This window comes from Scyliorhinus torazame, chromosome 8, assembly GCF_047496885.1.
Source record: "Scyliorhinus torazame isolate Kashiwa2021f chromosome 8, sScyTor2.1, whole genome shotgun sequence".
Lineage (NCBI taxonomy): Eukaryota > Metazoa > Chordata > Chondrichthyes > Carcharhiniformes > Scyliorhinidae > Scyliorhinus > Scyliorhinus torazame.
This window is the reverse complement of record NC_092714.1, coordinates 201,097,465-201,109,743: the sequence shown is the minus strand read 5'-3', so window position 1 is coordinate 201,109,743 and position 12,279 is coordinate 201,097,465. Positions and strand designations below refer to the sequence as shown.

General features: G+C 55.4%; 1 protein-coding gene across 1 annotated transcript in view; it reads left to right on the top strand.

Annotated features, from left to right (window-relative positions):
* The window catches only part of LOC140428334 (docking protein 5-like), a 788,856-nt gene that overhangs the window by 327,608 nt on the left and 448,969 nt on the right, over window positions 1–12,279 (top strand). The gene's annotated exons all lie outside the window — the stretch shown is intronic.

Genomic DNA, 12,279 nt, shown 5'->3' with positions numbered 1-12,279 from the left:
AGGGCTGGATTTACTTGGGGATATGGGGGAGGGGGGGATATGGGGGAGGGGGATATGGGGGAGGGGGGATATGGGGGAGGGGGGAATATGGGGGAGGGGGGATATGGGGGATATGGGGAGGGGGATATGGGGAGGGGGATATGGGGGAGGGGGGATATGGGGGATATGGGGGGGATATTGGGGAGGGGGGATATGGGGGAGGGGGGCTATGGGGATGGGGGATATGGGGGAGGGGGGATATGGGGGATATGGGGGAGGGGGGATATTGGGGAGGGGGGGTTATGGGGGATATGGGGAGGGGGGATATGGGGAGGGGGATATGGGCAGGGGGGATATGGGGGGGATATGGGGGAGGGGGGATATGGGGGAGGGGGGATATGGGGGAGGGGGGATATGTGGGAGGGGGGATATGGGGGATATGGGGGAGGGGGGATATGGGGATATGGGGGAGGGAGGGATATGGGGGAGGGGGATATGGGGAGGGGGGATATGGGGGAGGGGGGATATGGGGGAGGTGGGATATGGGGGATATGGGGGAGGGGGGATATGGGGGATATGGGAGAGGGGGGATATGGGGGATATGGGAGAGGGAGGATATGGGGGATATGGGGAGGGGGGATATGGGGAGGCGGAATATGGGGGAGGGGGGATATGGGGGAGGAGGGATATGGGGGAGGGGGGATATGGGGGATATGGGGGAGGGGGGATATGGGGGATATGGGGGAGGGGGGATATGGGGGATATGAGGGAGGGGGGAATATGGGGGATATGGGGAGGGGGATATGGGGGAGGGGGGATATGGGCGAGGCTCACCCTGCCTGCTCTGACGAGGTCGTTCACCTTCTTGTGGCACTGGGTGCCTGTCCGTGGTGTCAGGGCCACAGCGGTGACGGCCTCTGCCACTTCCCTCCACAGACGCCGGCTGTTGCGTGGGGCAACTCTGCGGCCGTGCCCGGGATACAGGGTGTCCCTCCTCTGCTCCACCGCGTCCAGGAGCGCCTCCACATCGCGTGACTCGAACCTCGGGGCTGAGCAACGGCCAGCCATCCAGTCGGGTGTTGCGGTCGGCTGTTCCGGTCGGGTGGGGGGGAGCAGCGCGGCCTTATGAGCCGTCACGCCGTGCAGCGCGTATGACGCTGCACGGCGTGAACCACTGCGCAAGCGCGGATCCCGTTACGTCGCTGCTAGCCCATTTCGGGCCAGAGACTATCAACCCATTTTTCCGACGTGACGCAAGTCGGATTTGCGCCGTTTTTTGTGCCGATCGGCGGACTTTCCGCCGATAACGGAGAATTTCGCCCCTGGGGCGTCATTCTCTGAACCCCCGCCGGGTCGGAGAATGGCCGTTGGCCGCCGTGAATCCCGCCCCCGCCGAAGTCTCCGCTCCCGGAGATTGGGCGGGGGCGGGAATCCGGCCGCGCCGGTTGGCGGGACCCCCCGCTGGATTCTCCGGCCCGGATGGGCCGAAGTCCCGCCCAGGAATTGCCTGTCCCGCCGACGTAAATCAAACCTGGTATTTACCGGCGGGAACAGGCGGCGTGGGCGGGCTCCGGGGTCCTGGGGGAGGGGGCGCGGGGCGATCTGACCCCGGGGGGTGCCCCCACGGTGGCCTGGCCCACGATCGGGGTCCACCGATCCGCGGGCGGGCTTGTGCCGTGGGGGCACTCTTTCCCTTCCGCCTCCGCTACGGCCTCCACCATGGCGGAGGCGGAAGAGACTCTCCCCACTGCGCATGCACGGGAAACTGACAGCGGCCGCTGACGCCCCCGCGCATGCGCTGGGAAACTGACAGCGGCCGCTGACGCTCCCGCGCATGCGCCGCATTTCCGCGCCAGCTGGCGGAAATGGCGTTTGTTTCCCCGCCAGCTGGCGGGGCGGAAATCCCTCCGGCGTCGGCCTAGCCCCTCAATGTTGGGGCTAGGCCGCCAAAGATGCGGAGCCTTCCGCACCTTTGGGCCGGTGCGATGCCCGTCTGATTGGCGCCGGCTTTGGCGCCAGTCGGCGGACACCCCGCCGTTGGGGGAGAATTTCGCCCCAGATGGCAGTCGCCGCCGAGGGGCGGATCAATCGAGGTGTGGAACATGGGCTAAGAGCTGGCCTAGGAAAGGCCATGGTTGACCGAGGGGGGAGGGTTGCAAATGCCCCCCCGACCAGACTGATTACATGGAATGTTTGTGGACTGAACGGGCCTGTTAAGAGAGCCCGTGTGTTCACACACCTGAGACAGTTAAAAGTGGACGTGGCCATGTTACAGGAGACACACTTGAAGCTGGGAGACCAAATTAGGTTAAAGAAGGGATGGGCCAGGCAAGTGTTTCATTCAGGACTTAAAACAAGGGGGTTGGCTATCCTGATTAATAAAAGGGTGACTTTCGAGCTGGGGAGGATAGAGATAGAACCAGGAGGCAGATTTATTATGGTTAGCGGGAAGCTACAGGGAATGGCAGTGGTGCTGGTAAATATATATGCCCCAAACTGGGATGATGTTGCGTTTATCAGGAAGGTGCTGGGGAAGATCCCTGACCTTGACTTGCACCGGCAGATCATGGGGGTGACTTTAATACGGTCCTGGACCCGAGGCTGGACCGGTCGAGTGCTAGGGTGGGGAAGCTATTAGCAATGGCAAAGGAACTGTGGGGGTTCATGGAGCGCATGGGAGGGGTGGGTCCGCGGAGATTTGAGAGACCAAGGAACAGGGAATATTCATTCTACTCCTATGTACATAAGGCGTACTCCAGGATAGATTTCTTTGTGCTAGATAAAACATTGTTAGCAGGGGTTGAGGACACTGAATGCTCAGCAATTGTGGTCTCAGATCATGCACCACACTGGATAGACCCACGGGCAGACACGGGAATGTCCCAGTGCCCACAGTGGAGACTAGATACAGGGCTGTTAATGGATGAGGAGGTCTGTGAGTGAATGAGAGAGGCCATGCGGGGGTACATTAAGATCAATGACATGGGAGAGACTGCAGCTGGGGTGGTCTGGGAGGCACTGAAAGAGGTCATTAGAGGGGAATGTATTTTGATTCGAGCCCACAGGGATAAAACTGAGCGGTCAGAGCTGGACAGGTTGGTAGAAGAAATCCTATAGGTGGACAGGAGATACTCGGAGCCTCCAAATGAGGAGCTCCTGAAGGAGCGTTAGAGACTTCAAATGGAATTTGGGCTCCTTTCCACAGGAAAGGCGGAGGGTCAGCTGAGGAGGGTAAAAGGGGCAATATGTGAACATGGGGAGAAAGCTAGCAGGATGCTGGCACATCAGCTGAGGAAACAGGAGGCGGCGAGAGAAATAGGGAAAATAAAGGATTTGAGGGGGAAGATGGTGACGAACACACGGGCGGTGAATGAAGTGTTCCGGGAATTTTATAGCCAGCTATACGAGTCGGAACCCCTGGATGGGGAGGAGGACATGAATCAGTTCCTGGGGAGGCTAGAATTCCCAAAGGTAAAGAGGAGCTGGTGGAGGCCCTGGGGGGCCCGATTGGGCTTGGGGAGGTGATAGATGGACTGGGGGCGATGCAATCGGGTAAAGCCCCTGGACCTGATGGGTTCTCAGTGGAATTTTATAAGAAGTTCTCTGGGTTACTGGGGCCGCTCCTGGTTAAGGCTTTCAACGAGTCCAAGGAGCTGTGAGTACTCCCCCCAACGTTATCACAGGCATCGATTTCTCTCATCCTGAAGCGAGACAAGGATCCGGAGAGCTGTGGATCGTACAGGCCAATCTCCCTCTTGAATGTAGATGCCAAATTATTGGCAAAGATCCTGGCCACTCGAATAGAGGATTGTGTCCCGGAGATAATTGGGGAGGATCAGACGGGATTTGTAAAGGGTAGGCACCTGACATCCAACATCAGACGGCTCCTTAATGTAATTATGATGCCAGCGGAGGGGCGCGAGGCTGAGGTGGTAGTCGCCATGAACGCAGAGAAGGCTTTCGACCGAGTGGAGTGGAAGTATCTATGGGATATTTTAGGCAGGTTTGGGTTTGGGCAGGGATATGTGGAGTGGGTCCGGCTGCTGTACCAGGCCCCGGTGACAAATGTAAGAACTAACCGAGTTCGCTCAGTCTTTCTCGGGGGACAAGGCAGGGATGCCCGCTCTCCCCATTACAGTTTGCCATGGCCATAGAACCCTTCGCCATGGCTCTGAGAGCAGCGAATACCTGGAGGGGAATAGTAAGATGGGGGGCTGGAGCACAGGGTCTCTCTCTATGCAGACGATTTGCTGCTTTATATCAAGGACCCGGTGGGGTGGATGACCAAAATCATGGAGATATTAGGAGAATTTGGGCGATTTTCAGGCTATAAGTTAAACATGGGTACAAGCGAGATGTTTGTGATTCAGGCATGGGGGCAGGAAAGGAGGCTGAAGGAGCTACCTTTTAAAGTGGTTGGGAGGAGTTTTAGGTATCTGGGGATTCAAGTGGCCAAGGATTGGGGGCAGCTTCACAAGTTAAATTTGGGCAAAGCAGTGGATCAAATGAGAAGGGATTTTTGTAGATGGGAAATGCTCCCACTGACGGTGGCGGGGAGTGTTCAGACGGTGAAGTTGACGGTCCTTCCGAGACTGCTTTTCTTTTTTCAGTGTCTCCCGATTTTTGTCCCAAAGGCTTTTTTCAGAAGTATTAATATGGCGATATCGAGGTTTATATGGGCTGGTAAAACCCCGAAAGTAAAGAGGGTACTCCTGGAAAGGGCCCGCAGGGAAGGGGGATTGGCTCTCCCGAGCTTTATTAACTATTACTGGGCTGCCAAATATCGATGGTCAGGAAGTGGGTAGCGGGGGAGGGGTCGGTCTGGGAGCAGATGGAGGCAGCATCCTGCAAAGGTACGAGTCTGGAGGCTTTACTGAGAGCGCCTCTGCTGTTCTCGCCAGCTCGGTACTCCACAGGTCATGTGGTAGTGGCAGCCCTGAGGGTGTGAGGGCAATGGAGGCAGCATATGAGACTGGAGAGGGCATCAGTATGGTCACCGATCTGTGACAATCACCGGTTTGTCCCAGGGTGGCTGGATGGGGGCTTTAAGATATGGCCTGAGGCAGGGATTGAGAGGTTTGGGGATCTATTCATCCAGGAGGGCTTCCCGACCTTGGAGGCATTAGAGGAGGAGTTTGATTTGCCGGGAGGGAAGGGGTTTCGGTATCTTCAAGTGCGGGACTTTGTACGGCGATCGGTACCAAGCTTTCCTCGCCTCCCTCTGAGGGGACTACAGAATAAAGTGCTGTCAAAAACAGGGGTTGGAATTGGGAAGGTTTTGGACATATACAGGGAATTGTTAGAGTGGGAAGGGGCCCCTATCAGAGAGGTGAAGAGGAAGTGGGAAGAGGAGTTGGGAGGAGAGCTGGAAACTGAACTCTGGGAAAAAGCTTGAAAATGGTAAATGCATCCTCGTCCTGTCTAGACTTAGCTTGATTGAGTTCCAGATAGTCCACAGGGCCCACATAATGGTAGCCCGGATGAGTAGGTTCTTCGAGGAGGGGGAGGACAGATGTGGGGGTAGCCCGGCCAACCATGTTCATATGATATTCTGGCCCGGAGACGGATCTTGCTGAGGTGGAGGGACTCCAAGCCCCCGAAATCAGGAGTGTGGGTCAGCGATGTGGTAGAGTTTCTCAGTCTGGAGAAAATCAAGTTTGCTTTAAGAGGATCAATACAGGGAATCACCCGGAGTTGGCAGCCTTTCATCAATTTCTTTAACAAAAACTGAACGTCAGCAGCAAGGGGGGAAAGGGAAAAAGCTGGGGGGGGGGGGAAGAAAATAGGAGGCAAGGTAATGTTAAATAAGGACAGGGGGCGGGATTCTCCGACCCCCCCGCCGGGTCGGGGAATCGCCAGGGGGCAGCGTGAATCCCGCCCCCACCGGCCGCTGAATTCTCCGCCACCGAAGATTTGGCGGGGGCGGGAATCGCGCCGCGCCAGTCTGTGTCCGCCCCCCCCCCCCGGCGATTCTCCGGCCCGCAATGGGCCATAAGTCCCGCTGCTGTCATGCCAGTCCCGCCGGCGTAAATCAAACCACTTACCTCACCGGCGGGACTGGCGGCGCGGGCGGGCTCCAGAGTCCTGGGGGGGGCGCAGGGCGATCTGGCCCCGGGGAATGCCCCCACGGTGGCCTGGCCCGTGATCGGGGCCCACCGAGCGGGCGGGCCTGTTCCCTGGGGGCACTCTTTTCCTTCCACCTCGGCCATAGCCTCCGCGATGGCCAATGCGGAAGTGACTCCCCCCCCCCCTGCGCATGCGTGGGGATGATGTCAGCAGCCGCTGACACTGCCGCGCATGCATGGACCTCCGCTGACCTTTCGGCCCCGGCTGGCGTGGCGCCAAAGGCCTTTCCTGCCGGTCGGCGCCGCGCCAACCATTCCGGCGCAGGCCTAGCCCCTCAAGGTGAGGGCTTGGCCCCCGCCTTTGGGGTGGCCCGACGCCGGAGTGGTTCACGCCACTCCATCCCGCCGGGACCCCCCGCCCCGCCGAGTAGGGGAGAATGCCGGCCAGGGAATTTAGTATACGGGTAATTGGGGGTAGGGCGGGAGAAGTGGGGTATGTGGTTTATTGTGTTATTATTTTAGGGGGCATTTTGTGCATTGACCCGCGCCGTTTTAGAAATGTCAATATGTCAAATTGTGAAAATTACAAATGCTTCAATAAAATTTTTGTTTTTTAAATGAATGAGTGCTGTATGATACCTCCTGAACTTGGCACTAGGGATTTGATACTGGAAGTTGGAGCCACAGCATCAAACCTCAAGCTTAGACACCTGATAGCCTGATAACTGGATTAACTGTATCAACTAGAGATATGAACATGGACAATATCTGGTTAGTTGCTTCCACTGGTCAGTTCTCGTCATTACTAAATTCTGATTGTTGAGGACATATGAATCATAGCTGCAACAATGGAAATTATCGTGTGGCATCCTAGTGATATTGTTACAATCTAATGCTGCCTGCGCAATAATAAAATGGCAACTTTCACTGTTAATTGCGCTAATCCATTTAAAGCAAGCTGGTATAATGATTTGCGATTTTTATCGGGCTGGTCTGGAAAGGAGTTTTGGATTTAAGTTATGACATGGTTTTGATAAAAGTTAGGTTCAAGATACACTGAATTTCATATTTGATAGCAAAAAGCTTGGTACCACTTCAAAGGGAAAACCCGTGCAGTCTGTTGTGGAAGATGGTAATAGTGTCGTGATAATGTCACTGGACTAGTAATCCAGAGGCCTAAGCTAATGTTCTGGGGACATGGGCTTAATTCCAGTTGCTGATGCTGACAGAAACTGAATCCAATGAATAAACCTAGAATCTGAAACTAGTCTCAGAAATGATTACCATATGGCAGCACGGTGATGCAAGTGGTTAGTTAGCACAGTTGCCTCAAGGCGCCGAGGTCCCAGGTTCGATCCCGACTCTGGGTCACTGTCTGTATGGAGGTTGCACATTCTCCCCGTGTTTGCGTGGGTTTCACTCCCACAACCCAAAAGATGTGCAGTGTAGGTGGATTGGCCACGCTAAATTGCCCCTTAATTGGAAAAAATGAATTGGATACTTTAAATTTATTTTAAAAAAAGAAAGTGTGTGCTAAGTGCCAGGGAAACATCGATAGTTGTTAAAAACCCACCTGGTTCACTAATCTCCTTTAGGGAAGGAAATTTGTCATCATTACCCAACATGTCTACATGTGACTCCACACCCACAAAAATGTGATTGACTCTTAACTTCCCTTTAAAATGGGTCAGTATGTCAATCAGTTTAAGGGCAATTAGGCATAAATTAGATATACTTTCCTTGCCTGTGCCATCACATCCCATAAAAGAATATCAGGAAAATAGTATCACTATCAGTTTAAGTCAATGAAGGATAATGCGGATCAGTTCATTTTTAGCATATTATAAGGATTGCTTCCAGTTTACATGTTTTCCTTAAAAAAAAAAGCAATCTGAAAATGTAAGTGTCAAAGGTATTTGAATTGAACCATGACATTGGAGAGCTGATTATCAAGCCTGTAGTATTCAGAGATGGCATCCTTTGAACAAGATGTTACGCCACTGGATAAAACAAAAAATAAAACTAATCTGAATGCTGGAAATCTGAAATAAAAACAAAATGGTGAAAACACTTTGGGTCAACATTTGAAGTCTTAGAACATTTGTTCTGAATTATCCCTCAGAATAGTACATATTGTAACTGATTGTACATGTTATTGTGGAAGAAACATGCCCAGCTGGTTAGTCATTTTCTTCTTGTACAATATTTTGTGTTATTATAATTATAAGTGATGTACCTGCCAATAATTAAGTACATGATATTGAATCCAAAAGCAATTGTTTTGATACACCAGTGAGTTTAACGACAGAGCTTATTTTCTTTTTCGGAATCTCAGGCTTTCCCAGAGTTCTTAATAGCTAACGAAGCACTTTAGAAATGTAATTACTACTCTCATATGGGGAACAAAATACCAATTTGCACATAGCAAAGACTCACAAAGATCGTGTCGATGATCATATGGGAATCCCCTTTTGCCTTGCTTTACCATTTGCAATCAGTGTGTTTTTGAAAATAAAGGTGTGGATGTTTCTAAATGCTTGAGTGCACGGTTAATTTGAGTAACCAGCAGCATGCTTTTCGTGGTCACATTTAAAAAAGATTATTTATCTGCACATCCTGGGCGGGATTCTCTGAGCCCGCACCGGTTGGGAGAATCCCTATTCGCGCGACGCCGGTCCGACGCCGTTTCGCGGTTCTCCCAACCGGCCCAAACGGTACGGTCGTGATCGGCGCCGAGCGGCCCAGAGAATCGTCGGAGAGGGTCCGATTAGCGATTCTCCGGGGCCCCGGCGATTCTGCGACCGAATTCCTGTTGGCATGACCCCAGGTCACGCGGGCGCCGTTCTAACCTGCTTTTAAAAATCGTGAGCCAGTCATGCTGGCTCACAATCTGAAAACAGGAGGTGGGTCGGCGTGGGGGGACCTCCGGGTGGCGGGACGGGCACGGCCGTGGCTGAGGGGTCGAAGGGTTGATGGCGGGAGGGCCTCCGGGGGGGGGGGGGGGGGAGTGGGCAGGACAGCACCGCCGGCCGGGAACGTGCCGCCATGGCAGTGCGGGTCCTAAGCCACGTCCGCCATTACGGTTGCCAGGATGATGGGCACCGACCCCATGCTCTGGCTGAGGGAAACCCCCCCATCGTCCATGCGTATGGGTGCCGGACCCCCTCGCAGCGGATAGGTCCAGGGCCACACCTACGGCAGCCCCCAGTGAGGGCAGTGCCATCCATCGGTGGCTCCATCATGAGGGACGTGCAACAGGAGTCGGGGCACAGAGGGTGCGGCCAGGGGTGGGTGTGCATGCGTGTGTATGGCGCAAGCATGGCGCAACCGGCCAACCAGGGCAGTCATGCAGCTCATGGCATATGGTTGTGGAGGGGACCATGTGCCATGGTTAAACCTGTTGTCTACGCCCCCACTCCCTGCAGATCATAATGTTTGGGCACCAGCCAGCGATGTTGGCCGCCGTGGCGGGGGCCGCTGCCCTGCATGCAGCCCTGTGGCAACGTTGGCACAGGTGGCTCAGAGAGGCGGTGGCTGCAGCAGAGGGACAGGCTGCAGGGGGCCAGGTGGCAGCCGCTCAGGCTGCAGGGCCGCCCGCCCGACAGGCGCAGGAGGAGGAGGACAACGACGGGGGCGATGCACAGGATGAGGATACCGATGTGGTTGGGGGGGGGTGGAGGAGGAGGATGAGGAAGCGGAGGAGGAGAAGGTGGAGGAGGAGGTGCCACGGCACCGGAGGCGGCCGATGAGGCCTCGTGTCTACCGGCACTGCATGTCCTTCGAGGACCTGCCGAACAGGGCATGCAGGAGAAGACTGCAGATGAGCTGGGAGACCGTCGCCCATATCTGCCACCTGATGGCACACCTGGCACCGTGTGGAACAGGGGGAGGACATGCTATCCCGGTGGCCGTCAGGGTTACAGTGGACCTGAACCTCTATGCAACGGGGTTGTTCTGGTCACCGAGTGGGGACCTGTCCGACATCTCCCAGACATCGGTGCACCAGTACATCCATGCAGTGACTGACGCCTTGTACGACATCGCGGCCCGCTGCCATGATATCCATATTAACATATCATGGTGCATACACACACACACACTGATGGACAGGTAGACGGACCAATCAACACACACACAACATCACAGCTAATCACCAGTGAGAGCATACGCACTATAAAACAGGCAACACCACAGTTCCTGCTCATTCTACCAGGAGATAGCTCAGAGCACAGCGCTCACAGCGTGCCACTCAAACATACACCATGTGCTGAGTGCCTCTCTAAGATAGTGCAAGGGCTGGGTCCACAGGTTAACTGGTGAAGTACGAACCACAGCCAGATGTTAACAGTTGTTATTGTACAGAATAATAAAACAGAGTTGTACCATCTGCAACCGTGTTGGTTCGTTTGTGTATTGGAACACCCAACACGACATGATACCAGGACTGGAAACTCGCCAGCGACTGTGAGACCTACCTGCACATCTTCAGAGATCAGCCATCCTGTGCCATGGACACCATCAGCCCGCCGCAGCCGCTCTAAATCGCTGGAAATCTTGGCGTCAACTGGAAGCTGTTTAAACAGCGCTTCCAGCTCTACTTAGAAGCCACAGACAGGGAGAATGCATCGGACACCAGGAAGATCGCCCTCCTCCTCTCCATGGCGGGGCAACACATCATCCACATCTACAACTCCCTGGCATTCGCGGAAGGCGAGGACAGGACGAAGTACAAGACGGTCCTTCTAAGATTTGAGCAACACTTCACCGTAGAAGTGAATGAGAGCTTCGAGAGGTACCTCTTCCACCAGCGCCTGCAGGGTAAGGATGAGCCTTTTCAATCTTTTTTGACACCCCTCCGTATCCTCGCGCAGTCCTGCGGCTATGAGGCCACCTCCGATTCCATGATTTGGGGTCAGATAGTTTTTAGGGTCGCCTCGGACACCCTACGCCAGCAGCTCCTCAAAATAAAGCACCTCACCCTAGCCACCACCATCGAAACCTGCGTCCTCCACGGAAACGCGACCAGCCGGTACTCTCAATTCCAGGCGGCCGAATCGGCACGGCAGGGGTCCCACGAGGCCGAGCGGGTCCAGTCGATCGAGTTCCTCCCGGCCCACGGCCCGGACGAAGGCGGCCATTTCGCGCGCTTTTCGAGGCCTCCCGCGTTTTTACGCGCCAAAAGTGGGGATGTCGACGCAGAGGGACGTGATGCGCAGGCGCGCTCTACGCAGGACTGCACCACGCATGCGTGGTGGTGCAACGAACGCCATGACATCACGACGTGCGGCAACTGTGGATCCGCACACTTAAAGCGGCAATGTCCAGCCAAAACTCGACAATGCCTCCGCTGTGGCAGGATGGGCCACTACGCTGCCTGCTGTCGAGCAGCTCAACCTACCAACGCTTCGGACGTTTCACCAATTAGGTGGTAGGGGCTCGCTGAACACGGGCACTGATCCCACTGTACGGCACCACCTCACCACCCCGCACCCCCACCTCCCACAACACCCATGAGGCACACCACCTACCACCTGTGACCTCGAAATCGACAGATAATGTCTGACTCATGGCCACATTTACGCCCTCCACCTGAGTGGTCCCTGTATGCGGGCTGGACACTCCATCACATGGCCCTGTCGAACCGCTGGGGGCGGGATGGCATGGACGTCCGTGGGTGGGGGGGGGGTGCGCACAATACATCCACCGAGCTCAGGTTCACTAACACCTCGACCACAGTAGCACAGTCCCCTACTCGATCCCGCAGGCATCGGACATTTCACAGAGGCAACTTGCATTGGTGTAATGGTGAGTTTAGTTAGAAAGGTTATATACACGTGCCCTAGGCCCTATGACTAAACTGTGCCCTGCACCCGTGCCAACTTACTAGGTGTCTAACTTCCTGGCCTTACGGGCCAAACCACTACGTCTCTGTGCCTCCCCAGACTGTACAGCAGGAGTGGAGCCGGACTGCTGAGACTCCAGCCCTGCGACTTGGCTCCCTGTTGGCGCTCATTTCCTGATGCGGCCCGGCCTGGATGGGCCAGGCTGCTTCGCGGGCATCCTGAATGGCGTGGTGCCGCCCTTTTCTGCCCGCTGCCCACCAGATGCACCAGGGATGGAACGGGGGGAGTCCGACGTGCTGCGGTGTTCCGGGACCTCCCCTGCAGGAGTCATCAGCACAGGCCCCAGCCCTCCTCCTCCCTCGGGGTGTCTGGTGGCCCCTGGACCTCTCCAT